The sequence below is a fragment of the Leopardus geoffroyi genome, chromosome A2, assembly GCF_018350155.1.
Source record: "Leopardus geoffroyi isolate Oge1 chromosome A2, O.geoffroyi_Oge1_pat1.0, whole genome shotgun sequence".
NCBI lineage: Eukaryota > Metazoa > Chordata > Mammalia > Carnivora > Felidae > Leopardus > Leopardus geoffroyi.
The window spans coordinates 149924634-149945814 of record NC_059331.1 but is presented as its reverse complement, the minus strand read 5'-3'; the positions used below and the strand labels follow the sequence as shown (position 1 = coordinate 149945814).

The 21181-nt window shown below is 41.8% G+C and overlaps 1 protein-coding gene and 1 long non-coding RNA gene across 3 annotated transcripts in view; both read right to left on the bottom strand.

Moving 5' to 3' along the window:
• Window positions 1-21181, bottom strand: part of EXOC4 (exocyst complex component 4) — a 766053-nt gene that overhangs the window by 253899 nt on the left and 490973 nt on the right. The window lies entirely within an intron of this gene.
• On the bottom strand, window positions 398-18509 carry LOC123606897. The gene is made up of 3 exons (XR_006716552.1): window positions 17595-18509; window positions 6947-6950; window positions 398-409 (listed from the first exon to the last, which is right to left on the bottom strand). It is a non-coding gene; the product is annotated as an uncharacterized LOC123606897 (long non-coding RNA).

The window sequence follows — 21181 nt, the reverse complement described above, 5'->3', positions numbered from 1 at the left end:
GGGGTGGGGGGGGGGGAGGGTGAAGGTTCTAATCTCTAATCCTGCCTTGGTCTTTCTGGTGATCAGCCCCCACCCTGAAGCCACCCAGGGGTACCCAGCCACTAGTCACCTCATCAGCATACAACAGACACTCTATCCCTCTACAGATTCCTTAGGAGCTGTGTGTCGGGAACCAGGGACAAAGACCAAATACTTTCACTCTAGCAACTGTGTACTTAGCCAAGTAGGCCTAACCGTCACAGTTTTAAGGTATCCTATCAACAGTGGTGGCACTTTTGGGCTGATCAATAGAGGTTCTTCTCCTGGATCCCCTTTTGTGATGAGGCAGGGAGATGGCAGATGGCTAACGAGGGCTGGAGACAGGATAACCGGTGATTTAGTGAAGTCAGTTGCTCCTGGGGGAAATGAACTCACGACATGGTCTCATTGCTCTCAAACTGCGCCCCCAATGAACTACAATATACTATTCTGGGGTCATGCAGCGGCTGCTAGCTGCCTGGAGGACAGCACAGCTGTTCAGAGTAAAAACCAGCAGCTAAGCAGTTAACTGCATTCGGGAAAGGAAAAAACAGTTTTTAAAAATGCCTTCTTTTTTTAAAAGTTAGCCTGATTGCAGCTGTGATTCTTGAACAGCTTGTTCTGAACCACACGGCCTTGCAGCCTCCCAATCTTCCCACTATGTTCCATGCTCAACTGGCTTTCAACAGCTTTCCCGAAGCAACTCTTCAGCATACTAAACTTGGGATTCTTTAACACCAAGTAACACTTTTCTCTCTTTAATGGGATAATTTAGCCTTCTGACTTTCACAGCAGATGCATTTAAGACTTAGTGATGTCATTTAATTACAGACTCTGCAGAAATCTGAAAGCATCATTATAATCATTATAACTAGCCTGTGCTGTCAGCTCCCTGATGGAGCCCACCAGCTATGCCCATGTACAGGAAGAACAGACCCTAGGGAGGCAGAAAGAAGAGAAAGAGGCACAGGTCCAGGCCTGTGCTCCATCACCTGAATACTGATGTCCAACCTTCCCCATCTATCATCTAGTTAAATGCAGATAAAACTTAGAAAGGCAAAGACCAAGGGTCCAAATTAGCAGACCAATGAATGATCAGGTCAATATACCTACAGAGCAATCATTAAGGTGTATTTTCTCAGTTAGAGTGATCAAATTAAGATATCAAAGGTACATTTTTCTGTCCTTTTAATGGTCTCTTGAAGTCTTAACCACCGGAGTTCAATAGCTACTATGCACCATTACAAGCACTTGCACGTGACCTTTCTGCCTAGTAAAAGAAAGATGATAAAGAGGAAAAAATCTGAGCAAAGAAAAACTTATGTGTTAATCACACAAGAAAGTGCTTTAAGAAAAAATTAAATGGCATAATTTTAAATTTTTATGGATTTGAATTAACATAACAATTAATAGTACCACTGAAAATGAAAGGATAGATAAAATGCATGTTTTAAATTGATGATTACTATTACGTAAGAACGGAAGAATGGGGGTGTGAAGAATTTATCACATTTGTAAGTCGTCCAAAGAAACCAAATCAAAACAAAAAATAAATACGCATTTCACTGTGTACAGAACTTTCTCTTGGTACTCACTGCCATCAACTAAGAGTCTGAACAATTAAATTGTATAGAAGAGTTTAGAAAAATGTGAAAGCACCCACAACCACAAACCTGTATTATTTCCTGTTACTAAGAACATGTACGACCGGTATATCGTAAGCAATAGAATAAGTTATCTTTGTTAGTTTGTCAAAATCTGAATTTCCTCCCTTGCGAATAATTTACAACTTTTAGAACTACCTATAAGCAATGATCCAATACGCTAACTCTGCACACAGTTCACTGAATGCCTACTTTATTAAGAGCACGAGTCAAGAGCACAAACATGGATGAGTAATTTGGTGTGATGAATGAGATGAACATTCTGGCCTTCTGCCACTAGGAACCATATAAAATTCACTGTTCATAAAAGCAGTCCTAGGGGCACTGCAAGCAGGATGATGGCCGGGGCCATGGCTGATATCATGATGCCACACAGCGCAGTGTTCCACGGGCGAGCATCAAAGTCCACCTGGGTTCGTAACTATGATCCACTGTTCCCACAACCACCATAGATAACCCCTGGTGTCTGGGTATCTCCAACCAGAGCTGGTCCTGGCGGCCCGCACAGCAATGGAGACTTAAGGATACTATGAAAACAGGGAGCTCTAAGTCTCCTACTCCTGGGAAGGGACTCAAAAGATAAGGTTTTCAAGGGATACAATGGCTCATATCCATGGTAGAAGATAGGACTTACAGAAGGTTCCTTAAATGTTTATTTCTTTTTGAGAGCGAGCGAGCAGGGGAGGGAATGAGGGGGTAGGGACAGAGGATCCGAAGTGGGCTCTGTGCTGGTAGCAGAGAGCCTGATGCGGGGCTCGAACCCAGACACTATGAGATCATGACCCGAGCCCAAGTCGGACGTTTAACCAACTGAGCCACCCAGGTGCCCCAAGAAGGTTCTTTTAGAAGTCTTTTATTGAATACTATGAAATGCATGAATTACTATATATACCTTATTACTAATCTTCATCAGACTCCCATGAGATACACATCCCTATTTTAAAGATGAAGCACAGACGTACAGAACATGTCCATTGTCACTAGGCAAATAAAATAGCACAGTTGTGACTCCAACCCCAGTCTGTCCTAACACTTGAGTCTTTCCATTCTGTCACCTTACTTTGCAAAGGCTGGAGCCACTCACCAGGGTAGAGTCAACCAACAGGTAGCCTTGAAAGCAGAAGTCAGGTCTGTGGAGACTTGTTTTTCTGCACACTCCACAAAATATTGCCAGCCTTTGATATCATGCCCCTTTCCCCACATGCACAGTATAATTGTGGTTATGCTCCCAGGTCCTGGAAACATTTAATTTAAGGGCAGTAATTCCTGGCATTCATTTAACCAGATTTTATCTACAAAAGAAAGTATTTCAGGGAACCCATTAAAAGTGTGATTTGCCCCAGGCTCCACTTTTACTATGGATGATGCTGTGAAGAGGGTCCCCATGTTAGGATCATTTTTCTGCCCTGATTCGAGACTTATCATTTGACAGCTTTCAGCCTGCCTGATCTGAGTCTCATCTGTTCAAGTAGATTACTGCAAAAGAGACTCCTTGCCTAGTGAGATCAACATGCAGGGAGCATCAGATAATTTCTAATTGAATTTTGCATCACTTTGATTAATGTTAATGCCCTCAAGGCCCCAAGAATGGGTGCATTTGTGTGATTTGAAATAATCCAACAATTTTATAAGACCAAGAAGGGATATTAGCTTGTTTGTAAGCCCAGAGGCCCAGGTATCTAACTAGTTTGTATCCCAGAATGATTGCATGCCCTCAGAGGTTACATTTATTTTAGTGAACCTAGATATGTATAAATATAACATTTCCTAATGCAGCATTTTGACAAATGACTAGCAGCGTCTGCATTGATGACTTTCTCTGAGCTAGCTTCTGAGGAAGCTAACACGTTCTCAACAAAGGCTTAAAAGGCACTCTGAACATAGACAATATTGCAACCCTTGGCGGCCTTTTGATACTGACCCAAGTTGGTTGTATTCATCCCCAGAGATAAATTAGGTAGAAAGACTACAAAGGATTACAAAGGAATGATTTAAAAAAAAAAAAATTGGAAGCCATAAGGGAATGAGTAAAATTAGGACAGGTGGATTCTGACACAACAAAAGCTTTTTTTTTTTTTTTTTTAATTTTTTTTCAACGTTTATTTATTTTTGGGACAGAGAGAGACAGAGCATGACCGGGGGAGGGGCAGAGAGAGAGGGAGACACAGAATCGGAAACAGGCTCCAGGCTCTGAGCCATCAGCCCAGAGCCCGACGCGGGGCTCGAACTCACGGACCGCGAGATCGTGACCTGGCTGAAGTCGGACGCTTAACCGACTGCGCCACCCAGGCGCCCCAACAAAAGCTTTTTTTGTGTGTTGTCATTCATGTGACATGTCCCAAAGGAGATATTATTTGTGTTTTGTAGCTGGCCAAACTAAAAATAAGTTAGACAACTTGCCCAAAGGCATAATAGCTGTAATCAGCCAAGAACACGGTTGGGAGTTGAGGTTCTGAGCCCCTACCTCTCTACTGATCATGGTGAGTTACCGTGGAGCCCCAAATGGGGGACGCACACAGGTGCCAAAGGCCCAACACAAAGCAAATTCTCTGGAGACATATCAAGCTCTCACACAAGCTTCAGATGGGGGTGGGTGGGCTTCACCCATCTGGAAAAACCCCACACACTGGTTTTAGGATCAACAGATTTTCGAATTAGAAAAGGTTTCTTCACTCATGGATATCCCAATTCTTGAGTTTTGCAGATAAACAAACCCGGAAAGACGAAGTGAGGCTCAAGGAAACACAACTAGTTAAGTGGCAGACCCGGATCCCAAACTCCGGTCTACCACCTCCTAACCCACTGCTCTGTTATCATCGTCACTATGTGGACAAACCACCTTTAGACTTCAGAACCAACAGAAAGCCAGGTTATTTTTATCATGAATCCAGGAAGCTCAAGATGTCTGGTTTAATCGAGAGGTTTTTTGTTTTTTTTTTTTTTTCCAACGTTTATTTATTTTTGGGACAGAGAGAGACAGAGCATGAACGGGGGAGGGGCAGAGAGAGAGAGGGAGACACAGAATTGGAAACAGGCTCCAGGCTCTGAGCCATCAGCCCAGAGCCTGATGCGGGGCTCGAACTCCCGGACCGCGAGATCGTGACCTGGCTGAAGTCGGACGCTTAACCAACTGTGCCACCCAGGCGCCCCTAATCAAGAGGTTTAATGACCTCTGTAGGCTATCAACAAATGAACCAGATCATCTAAAACAGCTTCTCCATGACTGTTTTGAATTCTCCATTTGAGAGATTTTTTTGTTTTTCTTCTTGAGACTATTTCCCTTACATAGGCGGCCCTGCTATCTAATAGTTGCCATTATCTCTTAGAACCAAAGGTTTGGAAGGAACATAGGCAGAATGTTCCATTTTCATCAGTGTTGCTGATGTACTGGCCAGTGTCTCATTCTCCCAAAGGCTAATAAGAAAACATCTGCTCAGTTTTGTGATGTCCTATGTGTTGTCACCATGAAGCAGAGCAATTTCTCGAAAATCAAGTAATCACTTTTCATTTTAGGAGGCAAATTTTAATAGTTCTTAAGTTTTAAGAATACCCACATGCTAAGAGGGACTGTGGTAGCCACAGAAGTTCTCCATTTAGATTTCCTTTTATTTCCCTTTAAGACAATGTGCTGTGGGGAGCGAAGGTGATTGCCAGCCGATAGGTACCGCACCTTTGAATCTCCTCAGTAGTCATGCAAGGCCATGTTTTCTGGAGTTGCTCCCAGCCAGTGACAGAGCATGGCAGGCATACTTAAACTGGGCCATTGCAGCCCAACATGGGAGTCTTCTGGACACTACTATGCTCCAAAATGAAAACAAGACCTTGCTCTTGAGAATTACTGACAGTAATTCTGGTAGACTCCTGGTAAATCTGGGACAGTTGCTAAGTCCAAGCAAGACGCTGTCTCTACTAACATAAAAGGGGAGTTAAAAAATATATGCCTAGGGAGAAATCTGTTTAACGGCAAGCTCTTAAAACCAGTTTTTGAGCACCCAAGCCCATCACATCTCTGAGGCTCCTGAAACCATTAATGCTTCCCTTTTCCAAATTTATAAAGTGTAGCTTCTCTAGGTTCTTAAAAAGCAATTATGAGAAGGAGAAATTATTTCAAATATGAAGAAAATGAAGGGTTTTAGGAGGAAGGCTGTGAATGCGAATGTTAAGGCATTTGGGGTACTGTGCGATGACTAGAAATAAAAACATCGTGGGGCGCCTGGGTGGCGCAGTCGGTTAAGCGTCCGACTTCAGCCAGGTCACGATCTCGCGGTCCGTGAGTTCGAGCCCCGCGTCGGGCTCTGGGCTGATGGCTCAGAGCCTGGAGCCTGTTTCCGATTCTGTGTCTCCCTCTCTCTCTGCCCCTCCCCCGTTCATGCTCTGTCTCTCTCTGTCCCAAAAATAAATAAACGTTGAAAAAAAAAATTAAAAAAAAAAAAATCGTTAGTTGTAAAAAACCGTCAGTGACCATTAGTTCCATGTTAATACCACTTGTCTAAAACAAACAAACAAAAAACACCAAAAAAAACTCTCACAAAACACCCATCTGGGGCACCTGGGTGGCTCAGTGGGCTAAGTGTCTAACTTCAGCTCAGGTCATGATCTCGTGGTCCATGAGTTCAAGCCCCACATCGGGCTCTGTGCTGACAGCTGAGAGCCTGGAGCCTGCTTCGGATTCTCTGTCTCCCCCTCTCTCTGCCCCTCCCCTGCTCGTACTCTGTCTCTTTCTCTCTCTCAAAAATAAAATAAACACTAAGAAATAAAACAACAAAAAACCCACCCATCCCTTCAGCATCCAATGTCTGTTCTTCTCAACCTACCAGAACACATTGCTCTGTTCCCCATAAATAATCAGGATAAGCCCTCTGATCTGCATATCAACAAATCACTCACGGTAATCTCCCAAACAGACCTACTGAGTCTGAAACGTTCCAAAAACAGAGTTGCTAAGTTATCTGTTCCTTCTCTTTCTCCCCCTCACTCTTTGTTTTCATAGTACCATAAATCTACACTTCTCACCTAGCAATACAGCAGAAATAAGACTTAGTAGTATTGGGAAAGCCATTTAAAAAGCCCCTCATTTTTATAGACAGGGAAATAAACTTAGTATTTAAACCTCTCACTTACACAATGAAGATGGCAAGTAGATATAAATTTTACAGTATTTAAAAGCAAAACCCTGTGGCCTACCCAAACGAAATCACCTTTCGAATGCAACTCTGCAATGGAAATTTCAACTCCAGAGGTAATTTTGCCTCCAAGGTACTTACTGATCTATGAATTACACTCACAAAGATGAATCAATAGAATTTGTTTGATAGCTTTATCATCCCTCCATCCCTCCATTTATCAAATCTTCTAAGGCACCAGGAAAGATCATAAGGATGTTTGAATTGCTTATTTGACGATACAGAGGAGGCCAAATCCTGTCATACCTATTACAGAATACAGCCTGACCATGAAATCTTAATTAACACTGTAACAATTTACTTAAAAGTCTCTCGTGCAGCCCATGTGAGGCTAAATCAGAAGGGAAAGGCTGTTAGCATTTTAGCAGAATTAAACGGAAAGAAAAAACCCACATGGCAGAGGTCACATTACAGACTAGTAAGGGATTCCATAAGGCATTATCCTTGGGCATTGTCTCCACTATGTAACACAATGAATGAAAGGGTAACAACTCTGACACTGTAGGTACGTTACGGCTTCCCACACGAATAATGATGGGAGGACAGTGAGTGGTCCGTAAACTTCTGACTTTCTCCATACCCTAAAAAGAGAATCACGAGGGACTTGGTTCATATATATTTTTTTTCTCATTAACTATGCCCTTAAATCAGAAACAAGAGCTAGAACAGGACGAAAGACAACTTAGGTTAAAACTCTTACTCTCCACACTTTGGACCTTTCCTTTGTCTTAATCAGAGCACAATACCAGGAAGAATGTCTGCAATTTTCATCAATCAATCAATAATGCTTTTATAAGCCCTTCAGGGACGCTTTCTTGCTTTCTTTCTTTTTTTTTTTATAATGAAGGATAAAGTAAAGGGTGATTTTAACAGATACCTAGGCTGAAAATTGCAGATGTGTGGGAGAGATGTAGTTCCACAGAGAACAGAATATCATCCAGTTAAAGTATGGTACAAAGACGATCTCCATAATGAATCAAGGCAATAGAAGGTGTTACATAGGATCTGTATTAGTCATATGCCAGAGACTGTCTAAAAACCTCATATATATTGAGGCGCCTGGGTGGCTCAGTCGGTTGGGTGTTATGACTTCGACTCAAGTCATGATCTCGTGGTCTGTGAGTTTGAGTCCCACGTCGGGCCCCGTGCTAACAGTTCAGAGCCTGGAGCCTGCTTCTGACTCTGTGGCTCCCTCTCTCTCTGCCCTCCCCCTGCTCCTTCCCTCCCTCCCTCTCTCAAAAATAAACAAACATTAAAAAAAATTTTTAAACCTCATATATATTAACATGCTTAATCCTTACAACAATCCTTTAAAGTAGGTACTATTGTTGTCATTCCCCGATAATCAGATGAGGAAAATGGAAACAGGTTTAGTGACTTTCTCGAGGTCACACAACTAATAAATTACTAGGCCAGGATGTGAACCTAGACAGGATGGTTTCCAAAGTCTGCAATCACATGCCACGATCTCTCATCTATACTATTCATCTGCTTCTTAATGTAACTCCAAATTAGGCCATCCCCAATTCCATCAATAACCACAGTACTGCCTTGTTCTTTAGAACGAAATTTGCCCAGAATGCGAAAGCATTTTTCAGCTGTAGAGTAACAACTTCTCACATGACCCTCTGTAGGAAGTATCTTGATTATACACTGAGGTCAAAAAGAGATCCTCAGGTTGTATGATTCAGACCTGAATAAACAATCCATGCACAAGGTTTCCTGATAATATCTTCTGAAGATTTATCTGTGAAAGCAAAGTTAATTGACAAAAAACCGCACAACAACCACCAAAAAACTATGTATGTATTCTCGACAGAACAAGCAGTGGCCTAGAAGAAGGAATAACATGTACACGGTTGTTAATCTTGGTAGAAATTCTGATAAATACTATGTGCAAAGGATTCTCCTTGATAGGGAACAGGCATCATTAAAGACCCTGGTAAAAACATTTTAAATCTATAATTTTAGCAGACTAAATATAAAGAAATAAATAACAAAAGATAGTAATAAAATAATGTCTCAAAATGTAAATTAAGTAACTTTCTTGACCCTCAAGTGGTCCTATATTTAGAACAAAATTAAAGCTTGTGCTCTTTTTTGTTTTCACTGTAGTTCCTTTCCAGAAGACTTAAAGGGCCTTCTTGTCACAAGACAACTTTGTTTCCTACTTTTAACATGGTAGTGAGCTACACATTGAGTATTCTTACATATAAAGCAATTCAGAGGGCATCAGTAAAGCAGGGAACAAATCTGTGGCCCATACCTTGCAATACAGAAATATAGAAAATCATAGTTTGTTAAGAACCCCCATCTGAAGACCCAAAGCACTAGGTTTCTGAACTTAATCCAAATTATTTGGCATATGAATAGGCTTACTCTGAGCCAAATATTAGCTCTGGAGCATTTGATAACTCTTAAAAAATAATATGCTGATGATTTAAGAGGATACAAATCAAATATGATTTATATTTGTCATACTTTACACATGATTTGCAATATTAGAGACAAGGATTAATGAGTCCTGTCCACATTCACAATGGAACTCGACTCCTCATTCACCTTTTGTAGTCCTTCACTCACAAAACAGTCAATTAGCCTTCTTTGGTGGTCTCTTTTTCCACGTAAAGACACTGGGCTTGGGGTAACACAAGCCCAGGGTCTGCAACAAGAGACAGGATGTTCACTTCACTCCCGAAAGATGACTGAATAAATTAACATAGAAGCGAAACTAAGGTACAAATGAAGTCAGTGCAGTTAGCATCGGGAAAGGAGGGAGAAGACTAGCCTATAAGGAGGATACCACACATCGTTGCTTTACTGAACAAGAACACGAAGACACCGCCATTTATATTCCTAGCACCAGAGGGTGAAATTAGAAAACAGACTATAATCAGTAAACAGGCAGTGAAAAAAGAAACCAAAAAACTCAATTTCCTCAGGTGACTAACCTATTCCTTTCAAATTGTACTTCCAGTTTGAAGTTTCCACTTCCCTGAGCTTTCCAGCCTGGCTAGAATAGAGCTCTGCTTTATTTTGCCTTATTTCCTCAGGCTTTTCATCCACAGAATATCCACAAACGTCTAAAAAACCTTAAGTTCACTAAGACTATAAGTAAAGAGCAGATGTATTTCCTTCAGTTGAACTAATGATGTGGTTTTCTTCTGGCACTGGGCCTAATTCCGTACTTCCTAGGAATCCTTTTCTGATGTTTCAAGATTGCCAAATTTGAGTTGTTCATTTATAGACATTAGAACATCCCAAATGGCTGAGGCTCCTGGGTGGCTCAGCCGGTTAAGCATCTTTTTTTTTTTTTTTAAGTTTATTTATTTTTGAGAGAGAGTGTGTGCGCACAAGCAGGGGAGGGGAAGAAAGAGAGAGGGAGACACAGAATCAGAAGCAGGCTGCCAGCTCTGAGCTGTCAGCACAGAGCCCAGTGTAGGGCTTGAACTCACAAACTGCGAGATTATGACTTAAGCTGAACTCGGACACATAACCAATTGAGCCACCCAGGCGCCTGAAGCGTCTGACTCTTAACATTGGCTCAACATCACAGCTTGTGAGTTCAAGGCTCACGCTAACAGTGCGGAGCCTACTTGGGATTCACTCTCTCCCTCTCTACCTCTCCCCTGTGGGCACTCTCTCCCTCTCTCTCAAAATAAATAAACTTAAAAAAAAAAAAGAACATCTCAAATGGTCTATAGCCATGACTTACCTGTATTGAGGGCCTCATACCAAATCTACTATCTCCTTTGTATATGGACTTAGGACACACAACAGAAAAATGAATGAACAAGTTTGTGGAATTATGGGTGCCTCACGAGAGACATGGACAGGGAAAAAGATGTCCTATTTTCTTGGATATTGTGATGCCTTAACTGTGTCACAGTCCTCTGTATTGTACTAAATCCACAGAAAAGTATAGGTAGAATATGTCCCAGGTAACATTAATGTAGCTGTGCATGTATTTTTCCAGATGCACCTGCCACACGTTTGATAGAGAAAATCAGTCTTCCTGTCTAACTTTATTAAAGGTGATAAGCCAAGACAAAAGTGCAAGGACAGTGCTACATTATGTACTCAGTTTAAGCCAGCAAAGTTTTCGGATCACCCTGTGGGTCTAATTGACTATGTTACCGAATGGCCTAAAATGTGGCTTGAAGCCATTTCGCCACGATGTAGGCAAAGATTGATCAATGTACACTCTTCCAATTTATATAAAAGCCTCACATATGGAGGCTGTGCATTTCATCCAAATGGATTTCTACTTTTCCCCAAAGGGTAAGCACATTGCAGTTTAAAGACGTGAAGAAACTCTGGCATGTGGCATGACACAGTAAAGAATGTGGAAGAAAACTGGAATTTCTGACGTGCCAAACAAAGGAAAACAATGTAAAATATTGTTTGCCTTTTTAGAAAAACTGCCACAATTATGACTCTGTGAAGAGCTAATGAACCCTCTTAAAACCAGCAGACCCAAAGCCCTGACATAAAGGCAATGTTCCACTTACGGCCGTTTGTCTGAGTCACTGCTGGAGGTAACAGACCTTAGTCAGGTCAACTACATTTTCAACATTATTTATTCAACTAGTGGGGACGGGTAGGTTCGGTGCAGGATTAGAACCTTCAGGGAAAAAGAACCACAAGCTTTGAATGGACATCGTGAGTTTTCCATAAACGTCAAGTGATTCCTGAAATCGGTCCAGGGATGAGCCTCATACATCCCATTTAACTCACCTAAAAACACCCAGTTCACTAAATCCAGTGGAAATCGGAACTCAGAATTAATGTCCATAAATTAAGGACCATATACTATAATTCACACAAATAGAACAAGAAGTTAGGCTTGAACTAAGTGGATTTTTAAAATTTCTTTTTTCTTTTTTAATAAGAAAACAAGTTATATCCCTTCAAGTTTCTATGCTTAATATCCATGGACAATATGTCACTGATTAGCAATAATAACTTGAATTAAACAGCAATGGTATAAGAATAACAGAAATAACTTCTACTGGGGCTAACATTCATTGAATGCTTACTATGTGCTGGGCCCTAGCTAAGCTAATTATATATGTATATATACTATACATATATAATTTCAATATCATTCTACTTCCTAATGGAATATTTTTAAACCTTTGCAAACATTAGGAGTCCACAGCTGGTAAGGAGGCCGTATTCATTTGGAAAGCAAGTGAACCATTATAGTAGCACATGTGGAATTGACTAAGCATATGCTTTCTGCTCACGCCTGAGAATAATTCAAGGTATCAGGTTGTGTCTTCAGGGGTGCTGGTGGTCTGCACTCCTGTACCCTTTCCAACTCTGCCCCGGGGCTGGTTATCTCACCGGGTGGAGAATCATACAATGAGGTCCAGAATACGGCTTAATCAGCTTTCTGATAACCAGTTTATTTTGCACAGAGAATAATCACTCAACATCACACATCGTATCCTTAATCCCAGCCACGTGTTTTGAAAATCTATCTTTAATCATGAGGAGACCAGCTGTAAAAGGTAGTGGCTCACTGTAAACTCAGCACTGTTACTAGGATGGTGGGTGTGGGAGATTAAAGCCACCACAGCCATAAAACAGAACAAATCTCAAACATGTTCCCTACCGGTAGTGGACAGCAGACCTTCGTTCACGGACACTGGCCACCTGCTATTTAGGTCCATCGAGGTCGGAAGGGCTGCAGATGCAGTGGAGGCAGACTGGGGTGGGAGGGTGGACAGCAGGAACAGCACCTTTGTGGGTGTAGGAGTAGATAAGAGCAAGGAAGGGAAAGCCAGTACCTCCAAGACTTATGTTACCAGCTTCTGAAATGTAGAAGTTAAGGGGCACCTGGGAGGCTCAAGTAGGTTAAGCATCTGGCGTTGGCTCAAGTCATGATCTCCCGATTCGTGGGCCTGAGGCCCACATCCGGCGGGCTCTGTGCTGACAGCTCAGAGCCTGGAGCCTGCATCGGATTCTGTGTCTCCATCTCCCTCTGCCCCTCCCCCACTTGCTTGCACGCGTGCGCTCTCTCTCTCTCTCAAAAATAAATAAACATTAAAAACAATTTTAAGTGTAGAAGTTAATTAGAACCACAAGAAAGTATGCAGAGGTGTTAGTTGCCGTAGAAGGTAGCACATTTTGGGATACGATCTGCCTTGGTAAGCAGCATCTCCCAGGCAGCCAGCTAGGGAGTTCAAAAAGCAAAAACAAGTAAAACAAAACCTAGCAATCGTACGACTATGAAGGCTCTGCTCCAAACCTACTGCGTTATGTTTTTTTCTCAGGAGGGCAGGGGGGCATGTTGACAGGAGGACAGAAGCAGGATGGGAGCAGCAATCTGTACCTTTAGGAGAACCTCTAGGGCACTCCTACTTTGCTATGCTTAGAAACCACCACCCTAGGGACCTTGGCTAGGAGAACCTGCGGTGGAAAAAGATTCAATTTCTGCACTTGACCTGACCGGCCATGTCCCTAACCAGGAACCGGAAACTTAGTGGGTCACCTGTTAAGGAGTATAGTTTTCAACCAGCAAGTTCTGGCGAGCTTTCTCCTGCCCCTCAGCGGGCTGTCTGTGAGGTCTAGGCATGCGCAGGGTGAACACGACATGTGAGAAAAGCAAACAGACGGCAGGGGTGCCTGGGTGGCTCACTCAGTTAAGCGTCGGACTTCAGCTCAGGTCATGATCTCACAGTTTGTGGGTTCAAGACCCTCCTTGGGCTCTCTGCTGTCAGCACAGAGCCCGCTTCGGACCCTCTGTCCTCCTCTCTCACTGCCCCTCCCTTGCTCATGCGCTCTGTCTCTTTCAAAAATAAACAAACATTAAAAAAAAAAAAACAAAAACAAAAAAAAACAGAAAACAAAAAAAGCAAGCAGAGGACAAAGTAAGATTGCCCAGAGTCCTACAGACTGTGGAGGAGCTCCTCCATTTATGCTCACTGAAACCCTACGAGGAAGTAATTTTTTCTATGCCCATTTTACAGATGAGAAAACTCAAGGTCAGAAACATTTAGTGATTTGCACAAAGTCGCCCAGATAATAAGGCAGGAAGCAGAGCTGTAAAGAGAAAGGAGCCGCAGCCGAAAAGTCAGGAGAACGGAGTTTCAGCTCAGGCTTACTCTAGCACTCTGGGCCTCAAATGTCTCTGCGTATAAAGCAAAGGGACTGGATTGCGGATTACATCATTTGTCAGGTCTCTTAAAATCTTAACAATTTACGATTCTAAGCTATCGCAAGGAAGGTTTCTGCCTCACGGCCCGGTTTCTCTCATGTTATACTTCACTGCCATGTTATAACGATGTTCAACCAAAGGGGGCATTAAAATTTTAGATTAGGTCCTACTGTAGGAGTTCTCCAAATTGAAGGTTTATATATCTAAGAATAAATCATGTTAATTAATGCACTGCAGTTTCTGCTTTAGTAAAAAAAAAAAAGGGGGGGGGGATTCTAGTAGTTTAACAGCATGAAAGATTCTTTGCGTTCTAACATGTAAAGCTGCAACTCTAAGTGGCATCTTCCGTAAGACCAGGTGTTAGAGACTGCAGCATGAGATGCTCCTGAATATTACCAGGGCTTCAGTAACAACTCTGTCTGGAAAATGCAAGCCTGGCACAGCCTGGGATGCAGAGCACATACCAAGTAGGAACCATAAATGTGCAGAACGGCTGTATAATTGTTGAACTTGTGCCTCATATATTCATAGTTAATTTTGGCAAGCGATTTCAGTTACGGGAAGGGGGAAGATGGGGAGGGGGTGACTTCTCCTGTCCTTCAACTTCCCAGAAATGTATTAGAAATGACAGCCTATGATTGCTGCAGACAGTATCTAATTAACTGTCATTATAAAACACATGTCAGAGCCTGGGGCCTATGAGGGATCTGATGTCTAATTTCTCTCCAGAATAATAAGAGTCTCCTTTGAAACAAGCCGGTGAATGATTTTTGTTGTCTTATTAATCAACTGATTTCAGTCTGACCCCCTAGATCCCCTCCTATACCTTACTCTTTCCTGCTGCATGCCCCTCCCCTAACTACTTCGGAACTCATATTTTAGACAAGTGATGGACTGAAAACAGCGTCCTGTCTTCCGCCTAGGCAATCGCAATAAAGAGCTACTGCAGAAATATGATATGGAAATAGGAGCTGTTTGTAAAACCTATTAACTCAATAATGAAACAATTATTCCTAAACAACCATGAAAATTACTTACAAGCCGTATTTTCTCTCATTTTGCCCTACCATGGATTGTGATTCTATTTTCATTCCTATTAATTAGAACAAAGAATTTAATCCTTTTCTCCTTCTATTATGCAAAAACAAGCATGGTTATTAGGGAGCTATCTAGTTTCCAATTAATTTTATTTAGGGATGAGTTGCGGAGACAGAACCATTACTGATGTCTTCTAACTAGGGAGTTAAGACGAAAGGTGGCCCGAGCGAACGCAGAAAGTAAGTAATTTCCCTCAGTTCGTCTTCCCATTCACCAGATTACTCATCGGCTGCCCCAAACAGACCCATGATAGTTTGCAACTAAGCAAGGAACATTTGCAAATGAGGCTGAACGAAACAGGAAAAAAGACGGTCAGTTGACAGAAGTTGTGTACGATCCTGCATACAACACATACATGGTCATCCCCACCCCCACCCCCCACCCCTCAGTATTGGTACAATGCATGTCAGTGTAGGCTTTTCTGGGAGTGGAGGCCAAATTCCGTACCCACTTAGTCCGGGTTACTGATAACGACTAAAGCAGTGTTTTCCAAACCGCATCGTAACCAACATGGAAGTGATTGATATAGTATGGAATAGGACAGAGCAGAAGGGAAAATATCAGGATATACTGTATGCAGTAATATATATGTGTATGTACGTAAGTATTACGTATGCATACTCGCACACTGTCGGTTATGGGCAAAACTTCTGAAAATCTTTGGACCAAGACAAAGGAATTGGTCAACCGGTATTCACTAAACACACATAGGATCCCAAAGCAAACTGAATTGGCATACTGCCGGTCAGCCACTTAATTTACCTTCAGACTCCACTCATTAGACATACCCGCTCCCATCTTTCTTCCGTGAAGAGTGATCAGACAGCACGGGAATGATCCTAGCGCGAAAGGTCGAAAAATAACCCTGTGACTTGTGGTAAAGTCAGTTGCAACTTCTGTTGAAGAATTAGCTGAGATCCAGGATGCTGGTAAATGTTGAGAGAGCTCCATCATGTGCATTATTGAAATGTAAAATAAGCCATAATATTTTATCTAAGTGATCATAGCAGGTAATTATGTTCAATTTTTTAAATGGTATGATCTTGACTACAGAGTCAGAAGCCGTTACTTAATTATGACACATTCAGGAGCCAATAAAATCCAGTAATCTGTGGATACATTAAATGATATTTACATCTGCCCATGAGAGATAAATAATTACCATACTGAAAGTCACATTCTGGGTTTCCCTACATTAGCTCTGCTTGCGATACCTTGTCCAGAGACTTATGTGGCTCAGGCCTTAGATGGTGGCCCACAGGTTTAACAAAGTTAATGGGTTTTGTGAACTGGGGTGGTATATACAGGGTCAGCTCAGGACAAAGCTGTTCATTCGCCTACACGTCTCCTTATCTCTCCAACTAGTATTTACTGAGCGATAACTCTGTATCCGGGATAGTGTTAGTGACTGGGGATATGTAGATAAAGGTATGTTTTTTGTTCTCAAAAACTATACTATCTAGTAAGAGGAAAACACATGAGCGCATTAAACACCAGAGATTCTGTGACACAGATATATGCCGCGTACAGGGGAAAAGAAAGGGAGGAGAAATGAGTTCTCAGGAAAGACTCATCAGAGGACAGCGGATACTGAAGCCAGACCATGGTACAACATTTGGGTATGAGAGAGGCACAGATTTAAAGCACGGCAAAGCAAAGCAAAGCAAAAGAAGAAGCTGCAGGCACAGGGCCAGATCCTGCAAGCTTCAATGAATCAGATACGCAGAAGGTGTGGAAGGGTTATAGGGAAGGTAGGGTGACAAAGTAATTGGGTAGGCGTTTTACAAAAACTGCTCTGGGGAGAAAGACTATACTCGAGAAGTTCATTTATGAGCTACTGACTATAAACCCCTCCATTTGGAGTTTATCTCCTCAAAATTATGCCATCTACCTTAGCACCTGATTATTTACTACCCTCGTGTTACCTCCCAATTAGACTTTATCCTAAGCGCCTTAGCTGAGACCACCTTTGAAAAAGGCAAAAAAGTGTGCCTCAAGATTTCCCCTCACTTACTTTTATCCTCGGGTAAAACACATTTGATTGGAGAACATTCATTTAAACATTCACTACACTTCTATATAACCAAAGCACCGTGCAAGATATCCATAAATAAGATGCCTACTTTGTGGATGAAAGAAAATTTAAATGTGGTGCACGGGGGATATTCCTCATCCTTGACATCTAGCCTAAATGTCATCCCCCGCCCCGCCCAGGCAGTATACCCTAAATCTCTTGGCTAGAAGTATTTCTAGCCCTCTTTGAACTGCCACAACATTTTATTTAAACTTCTTAATGTATGTGTCGCATCACCTTTCATTCCGTGTCTCTCCTACAGGAGAGAAACTGCTACTTTCGTCTCCTCTTCCCTTGACAAGGAATCATACCTTTATCTCTTAAGAGTGCCTAGGAAGAAGTGACACGCATTGAAGACATGCGACAAATAAATACCTGATGGCTGAGTGGACAAACGAATGAAAACAATACATGAAGTCACTAAGTCTCCAGTAGCAGAGTTCAAGTGCAGTAGCAGACTCATGGGAGAAGAACATGTGGACGTGGAAGTGTCCCTGGAACCCCTCACATGAAGTCATGAAGATGACAGTCTCATGACTTTATGGGAGCCCTACGATTAAGGCTAGAGTGTGTGAAGAGTCAGTCATGTAATGTAACTTTGTGGGTGTCTTGGGAGTAGTAAAATATGTTGCTGATTAGAGGTAGAGTCACTGTGAATTATGACAGTACAACTGCCGGATAGAGGTGATTTATTAGTTCTAGTCATTACCGCTGCTCCCACCCCCACAACCACTGTGGTTCTAGAGGCTGCAAACAGCAACTTCTATACCTCTGGCTGAGACTTAGTTCTTTAGAGTCAGTTAGTTTCCCACAGGGGCCAGGCAGGATGCTTGTATATGTAAAAGGTGCTAATCATTCAGGATTTTCATCAGTAATTAATCAACGTAAGACATCTTGTTTACAAGTTGCTGGAGAAGATGCATTTGGGCTGTCTTCTCTAGCAATACAGACATGCCACAAGGCAGAATTTTCTATTAGGACACAACAAAGACAATTTTGAAAAGAACTGCTTCCCATAATACTGTCTATATATAATGATATATTGATCCATAAAAGGCAAAGTAAAATATGCTGATAGAAAGAAGACAAGCAACATTATTTTCGAGACAGGAAGCTACTGGGCCCCTGTGTTCTTTTTCAGTTTGGAAACTTATTCAAGATCCTCCTCCTACCATCAGGTTTCCATGCCTCCCCTAAAAATACTGAAGTTGCAACTGATCTATTTTATTATCACCAACTGATGGAAGTTGCCAGAGTCATAGCTGAAGTCTTAATTTTTTTTAACATTTATTTATTTTTGAGAGAGAGAAGAGAGAGACAGAGAGAGAGAGAGAGAGAGGGAGATACAGAGTCCGAAGCAGGCTCCAGGCTCCGAGCTGTCAGCACAGAGCCAGATGTGGAGCTCAAACCCGTGAACCATGAGATCATGACCTGAGCCTAAACTGGACGCTTAACCCACTGAGCCACCCAGGTGCCCCGAGTCATAGCTGAATTCTTAAACATATATAATTCTAGAAAGAAAACTTTTAAAAACAAATTAAAATTACATTCTAATTGCTACTTCACTTACAGATCATTCTTGCCCTTTACCCTAGTCCAAGATTACAATCCCCCTTGGTCACTCATCCTGAATTCATTTCTTCACAAATCATATTCATGTGAAGGCTTGTCAGTGGCACCAAAACTTATTTCATGGCAGCCTTAAAGTCCAAATCTATTCAATTACTCTCAACTTGCGCTGGAAAAACATTCCGTGGCTATTCGTTAACTCATGCTGTTGGAGACAATGTCCAAGAGGATTTAGATGGTAGGATCCTCTCCTTTGTTGACACAGGAAAAGGACAGGAAGTTACAGGCTACAGCTAAGCTGAGAGTAGTTTACACTCTGACATGTTACCCTCGACTGGCCATTGCCTTTCCAAAGGAGACAGAACCCACTCTCTTCTCCCCTCCAAGTTTTCTTTAGAGCGGTCTACACTAGCAGTCGGTACTGCCTCACCCCTCCTGAATGGCTCTCACAGAACGTGCTTGCCTGAAAGTAACAGGCGATCTCTTGGTAGCACTCATCGGGTCTGATGTCTTCACGCCATCCAACACTGTCGCCTGAAATGGCCGCTTCACGCAGGAAGGAGACACGTGGCTATTCTTCCATTCCTTGTACACTTCCCTTTTCCTTCTCCCCTGACTGCTCCTTTTTGATCTCTTCAGCTACATACATTTCTTCCATCTAACCTTAAACAGCCGTCACCTACCTTTTGTTTTTGTTTTTGTTTTTGTTTTTTACTTCGTATGCCCACCTTCACTATCATTATTGTAGTAGCTTCAAGTCACGTTATATACCACTAAATACAAAATTTACGACTAGTGCTTCAGACCAAAATTTCGACTGCCTGCTGTCCATCTCCACCTGCACGACACGGAGGACGCTCGGATTCAAAATGTGATCGGTAGCTCCTCTCTCAACCCAAACCCCTGCTCTTCCTGCCGTATTCCATCATCTGGTGAACGGCATTCCCATTTGCCCAGTTACTCCGCTTAAATGCCTCTGATGTGATACCCTCCTTCCTGTGTTCCCATAGCTTGTTCTCTGTATTTTCCCATAGTGTGTATTACAATATTTTGAAATTATCCATTTACCGATCTGACTCCTTCACTTGACCACGGTTCCGTGAGAAGAGGGGCCTTGCCCTTTTCCTCTCAGGCACAGTTCAGTGCCTGGAAAGATGGCAGTCGATCAAAAAGCGTTTGTTGAATTGAACTGAACATCTGTCCTGACTTCAGCATCAAATTTTAGGGAATTCGTTAGTGCTATCATGTAGCTAAGACATAATACCTTCTGTGAGCCTAATACAAATTTCCAATAGTGACAAGGAATCCCTCTCAAAAAACAATGCAGTATTTTTCATTTTGCCAACTAAGGTTCATTATCTAACCTTCGTGATAGTTTAAATTAGGTGCTTTACATATGTCATTTGATTTTTCTTCTCTAGCCCTATAAGGCAGATACCACTGATAGCTCCCTTTTATAAATAAAGATCCTGACTCACAGATAATTGGCAATTTATCTGAGGAGGCATGCTTTAAATCCATTTCTGTCCGGAGCCAAAGCTAAAGCTCTTGAGGTAAGAAAAGAAAGTTTTTGATTTGAATTAGGGAGAGAAAACAAAGAATACTTTGCCAAAAAAATTTTAAGTATTTTAAAGAAGGAAATTAATTTTAAAACTAAATGAAAGAAAAGAGAAGAATCAAGCTCTCTGAATAGTTCCAAGCATGCAATGAAAGGGGGAAGTTCTGTAAATAAGAGTTCCCAGCACATCACAAGGTAAGTGGGAGAAATTTTTAAAAAATATCTGGCGCCTGAAAAAGAGTGGGAGGAAGGGGAAACTTAAAGAGGAAGGAGCAAATGCTTCAAACTGAGAGAAGAGGAAAAGAGTGAAAGAGAAAAGACCCAACTCTGTTGGGAATCTTATTTTCACTCTAGTGATAAAGATTTGCAAGCTGGAGAAAACCTCTAACTATATGAAAAACCAAGTGACCTGGGCAGGCTGACATTAAGCAAATGTTTCAGAGAACATATTAGACAGTAAACTGCACTTGTTGGGCCTTTGAGAATCATTGTCAAGTACTAATTCTCTTCCTCTCTTCTAGAATAGTGGATAAGGAGTTTCAGAATGATGGAGAAAGTTTACCCTGCAGGGTGAGAATCTATCCTTCATGTGAGGGTAGGTTTGGTATAATGTTGATCCTTATATTCTAAAATTTATTATTCCCAATTACAACTTGATATTAAAACAACTCGGTTGAATGTTGGCGAGTCCAAATTCCATTGAGTTAGATAAATATTTTTCCACCACTATTCTAATAAAATGTCACTACTATTATTTTAGAAAGCATATTACATTGGAATTTAATTTAAATAGCAAGCGAGTTGCTTTCCTTTAAAGAATTACACTGTTTCCTGTGTTAAGCAAATAATAAT